The sequence below is a fragment of the Gossypium hirsutum genome, chromosome A04, assembly GCF_007990345.1.
Source record: "Gossypium hirsutum isolate 1008001.06 chromosome A04, Gossypium_hirsutum_v2.1, whole genome shotgun sequence".
NCBI classification, from domain to species: domain Eukaryota; kingdom Viridiplantae; phylum Streptophyta; class Magnoliopsida; order Malvales; family Malvaceae; genus Gossypium; species Gossypium hirsutum.
Window position 1 is genome coordinate 14,610,299 of NC_053427.1, and position 5,624 is coordinate 14,615,922.

The window sequence follows — 5,624 nt, forward strand, 5'->3', positions numbered from 1 at the left end:
AGATCCAATTCTAACCAACAAACACACACAAACAGGTTTCATTCAGATTAGATCACATATTCACAATCAATTGCATACTTCAACATACACAACTATGTTATTCGTCACAAGTATTAAAATAATAAAACAATTACAAATTTAAAAATTCTAATGGACTAGACAAATATTTCAAGTTATCAAATACGAGCTTTATATTCAACAAACCTAAATATTTAAAATTAAAACAAAAGATACGCAAATACCAAAGAATAAAGAAAATATTAAGAAGAAATTAGATGTAATAAACTTGGAGAATCAAAATGTTGAGATCTCCTTAGCTAGAAAAAAAAGTTTGGAAAATCATGTAAAAGAAAATAAAAAAATTAATAAAACAATACTAAGGTGTAGAGGTGATCATGGGCCGGGCCGGGCCGGGTTCGGGCCGGGCCCATATAAATTTTTAGGCCCATCTACTAGGCCCGGGCCCGGCCCGACCCGAAATATGGGCCTAAAATTTTGCCCAAACCCGGCCCGAAATAAAATTACTAAGCCCGAGCCCGGCCCGGCCCGGCCTATATTAAATTTTTTTATTTCATTAAATAAAAAAGTTTAAAAATATAATAAATTAAATATATTTAAAAACATAAAAACAAATATTAAAACAAATAAAAATAATACTAAAACAATTCTTAAAACAATACACAAATTAATAATAAAATAAAAAATGGTTATATTAAAAATTTAAAATAATTAAAAATAAAATAAATATATATATTAATATATAATTCGGGCCGGGCCCGGGCCAAAAAACCCTTACCCGAGGCCCGACCCGTTTTCTAAACGGGCCTCGTTTTTTTGCCCAAGCCCATTTTTCGGGCCTATATTTTTACCCAAACCCTCCCAATTTTCGGGCGGGCCTTCGGGCCGGGCCGGGCCGCCCAGCCCATGATTAGCTCTACTAAGGTGGCTATATGTGGCTTTCTCATTCTAAACCTAAAACTTTGTATTTATAGGGCAAAATTCACATAAAAGAAAAAAATACAAAAGTACTATTAATGAATTGAAATAATTTTCTAGGTTTCTGGTAGATTCGTGTCACAAACTTTTAGGTCATTTTTGGGCACTTTTCGAAATATCTCCCCTCTTTAAATCAAATATCTTGAAATATTTTAGGCATTTTCTATCACACCCTCATTAGGTGAACTAGTTCTGTTTGGTAGACTACGCTGGCGAAGACTGCCTAAGTTGCGAGACTTAGATAGGGTAAGGTTGGTAACTTCATGGTGAAGTACTTTATTGAACTTTGTCGATACTGCAGCATTCCACTGATCAACCTTTATCACTGAACAACCAAGTAAGTTCCTTTGTCCATTGGTTCTGGTGCTCGTGGCTAAGGAAATGCATTTAAGGAGTCAATGCATACAAAGGTATAAATTGTTGACAAACCTAGAAATCTAGTGTATATACATAGTGTAAATACTCCTTCATTGGTGCACAAGCTTTGTATCCAGACTAGTATAAGAAGGCAACGGAGGGATGTTGCATATTGTGATGAAAAAAAGATACATGATAATATGTTTTGCCCCCAATATGGCACTCTGCTGCAAACCGTGGCTAGTGAAAACCTGACCTTCTAGGAACACGTGTATGTTCGAAAAAAAAGAAGGATGTTAGGGGGTATGAAGGTGATAAATGGTAAATAGATTTGATAGTGGTATGAAGATAAGAAGTTAGCATAAAGAAGGGAGTATGTGGGAAAAAGAGGGACATATGTGTAAGATAAGGAGTGCATGTTGCATGAAATGTAAATAGTAAGTCTGATAGTCATAAAAGGATGGTCTACGAAAATAGCATACACGCAAAGCAGTTGTAACACCCTTCACTTGTCTCCGTTTCCAAAATCGAATTATGGGATGTTACAGTAATAAATATGAACAAGAACATGTGAATTAATTCAAAATTTCAATAAATCATTCACCATATCTCAACATTCAAACTAAATATAATTATCATACAATTCCGAGCTTCAACGAGCTTATGAAACCTCTCAAACTAAACTGGTATCAAATAGGGTCTTATTAGAAAACTTAACAAAAAGTGGGAAAAATTAAAAAATAAGGGTCACACGGCCATGTATCCAGGCCGTGTGATAGACTATGGACATGTGTACTTGAATCACACGACCATGTCGCCAAGCTATGCAACAAACTGACGTCGTGCAAGGATGGAGTCACAGGCCGTGTCGATAAGATGTGTAACAAATTGGAGCCCTGTGGACTTAAATGCAAAGTTTTCAACTAAAATGCACATGGCTATGTCTTAGACCATGTAATAGACTAAGACCGTGTGCCAAACTTTATTGAACAAATGAATAGTACCACACGAGCGTGTGACCAGCTCGTGTGACAAACTATAATCGTGTGAATCCAAAACTTCCCAATCAATATAGAGCACACAACCATGTTAAATGCCCGAGTGTGACACACGACTGTGTTATCCCATGCGTGCCAATAGGTACCCTATAATGCAAGTTACAAAACTAAATTCATAGATATACCAAAAGTAAGCACTTAATCAATCTTTATACTTGTTCAAAATACACAAAAGCATACCAAAAACATGTCATTTTCCTAGTTCTAACTAATATGCCATAAGACACCATCACAAACATGAAACAACACCAAAGTTCAACTCAATTTATGTCAAGGTAGAAAGTGACCAAACATAATCCATTACACAAACCAAGTACATTCTTCAATAATCTAATATTGACCAAGAATGTTAAATCTATAACTTATAAGTTTAATGCCAAAACTTCCACACATACCATGTAATATCCCGTTTTCCAGTGGTATCAGAAACGATGGTTTCAAGACCACATTTTGACATGTGAAGTTGTGTTTTATGGTTTAGTTAATGTTTATAAAGTTACACTAGGGTCATATTAAATTTTGGTGATGAAATTTTAATGTTTAGTTAGTCAATTAATTAAAAATGATCAAATTGTAAAAGATGTAAAATTAGCTACAATTGAATTATAGTGATTAGATGGATTAATTATTATTTAAGGGAGGATTATATGGAAAATTATTCTATAAAACAAGTTAATGGATGGTAATGGGTATTGTTTAAGCTTAAATGAATGTTTTATTAAATGGTAGTATGGTAATTTAATAATTACCATAAAAACAAAAGATAACAAATTATGTTATCATCTTTATTGTTTTCTTCATCACCGATTGTAATAGGGGAAATACACCATTTTTGGTGCTTGAAGGTTTGGCCACCATAGCTCTGTGCATGTAAGTAATTTCCAACTTGTTTCTTGTAATTTTTATATTTTTGAGATCGTTGCAACTAGGTCCTACTAACCCGAATCTTTATTTTTGAAACTGTTAAAATTTTGAATGTTACCATTAATGAATATTGATTGTTCTTGATGTTAATGATGAGTTTGAAGTCTTGGTTGTGATTTTGGACTGTTTTGTAAATTGATTTTTGTTAGTTTTAGTTAAAGGATTAAATAGTTGAAATGTTAAAAATCTCATGGTATAATTGTGAAATAGTGATATTTTAGGGTTTGTTTTGTAGCCTTACATATTAGCTAGATGTTTTTATTTTCAAAAGTGGATAATTTGATGATTTTCGGGATAAGGGACTAAATTGCATAAAGTGAGAAAGTTAGGGGCAACTATGTAATTTTTGTAAATAGAAGGGTTCAAATTTTAGAATTTATTAACATATGAAATTTAAGCTAATAAATGAAATAAATTATATTTTAGATCAAGATTCTGTTGATATACAGGGGAAGGAAAAATAGCAGAATAGTTCTTAAACTTCTGTAAATTCTACAATTTAGCCAAGGTAAGTTCGTAATTATTTACTATTCAATGTGATTCACTTGTAATTTATGTCGATATTATCCTGTTAGTTGATCTCTCTGAATGTACATGTGAGTATAATTGTTAGGAATGCAAGTATCATATTTATATATATATACATGAAATTAAGAAGTAGGTATTAATAGTGTTTCTTGGATATGAAATGTATTGGATGAGATTGTAATAAGTTTTAATATGAATACGGAAATGTGAAGTGATTTCATTGCACCTCGGTGCCTCTGATAGTACATTAGTGCCCCTGAATACACTTTGGTGCCCCTGATAGCACATTTGTGCCCCTGACTGCGCTTCGTTGCCCCTATTTTGCATCTATGATGCCTCTGAAAATGTATGAGGTTCGAGTAGGTGAACTGGATAATTTTGAACTTGATTAAATGATATGAAGAGATCTTGAAAACTTATAGACAAAGTAGTTGAGAATTTTAGTTATCATGTTATAATATTTAAGTGATTTCTTTACTAAAAGTAATTCAAGTAGATTTTACCCTATGATCTTACTAAGCCATTTAAACTTAATGAAATTTTCTCATGTCATTTTGTAGTTAACGGTTGTAGATGGCTCAAAAGATTGACATCAAAGCTCACACTATCCATTTACTCTTGGTAGTTTTTATATTTCTTTTTGGTTGTGGCATGTATAAAGGTTTTGCTGTAAGAAAGTTAACATTAGATGTTTATAAGATATGAAAAGTTATTTAGTATTTGTGACTATGTTATGTGGTGTTGAATGGTAAATTTTATTAGTATAATTAGAAGATAATAGTATGTTTGGTTATGAATGTTGATTTAGGTGTGTTAATGGATAAAGTTTTGGTGTATTGTTGGGTTATAATTGAGGTACCTATAAATGTTGTTTGTTTTGGCCATGGGATGGTTTGTCTTTTAGGTGTACCTTGTTAGGCAAGTTTTGGCTTAATTTTAGCTTGTTTAAGGAGCAAATTGGGAAGCATGTGGCTTGAGACACAGGCTGTCATGCAGTCGTGTGCCATACATGGTCACCTCATACGGCCGTGTGTAATATGTTAGTTTTAGTCCAGGTTTCACACGATTTGAGACATGGGCTAGCACACGGCCTGTGACACAGTCGTGTGAGCCAAGTCAGTAAGTTACACGGGCTAGCACACGGCCTACAACATGGCCATGTGTCCCTATGACACGGCCATATGTCCCTATGACACGGCCATGTACCCCTATTTTTTCCAATTTTAAGTTTTTCCAAAATTTTATGTTTTGATACAATTTGGTCCCTAAATACTGTCAATCAAATTTTAGGGCCATGTAAACTTAAAATAAGGCCTAGGGGTATGATTACTCTATGAGTTATTAGATGTTTGTATTTTTAATTGAATATTTGTTCTGATTTAAGATAAATTGTTCCATTTGGCTCTGTAACACTCCGATTCTTAATCTGAAAACAGAGGCGAAATATAGTTGTTACATACCATACTTAAGCATCTAATTCAATGATCAAGTTTTTAAGCCAAATTCACCAACACAATCTTACATATTTGAATATCACATACCATGACCAAACATGCCAAACTTTCATGTTAGTTTATCATATTTTCAATACTTATCAATCATCTTCAAAGTCATCACTTCAAACTATAATCAATCATATTAAAATGACATCATTCAAACATACTTTATAAATACTAGACTCTTTGCTATTACAAAAACACATTTACACAATTCAACCCCTATTTACATACCATATAATCAAAATAAAATGTTTTCACAGTC

At 33.0% G+C, this 5,624-nt stretch overlaps 1 long non-coding RNA gene across 1 annotated transcript; it reads left to right on the top strand.

Moving 5' to 3' along the window:
* Positions 1 to 808: 808 nt before the first annotated feature.
* Positions 809 to 4,582, top strand: LOC107948482 (uncharacterized). Its single transcript, XR_001697414.2, has 2 exons — positions 809 to 3,281; positions 4,424 to 4,582. It is a non-coding gene; the product is annotated as an uncharacterized lncRNA (long non-coding RNA).
* Positions 4,583 to 5,624: the final 1,042 nt, after the last annotated feature.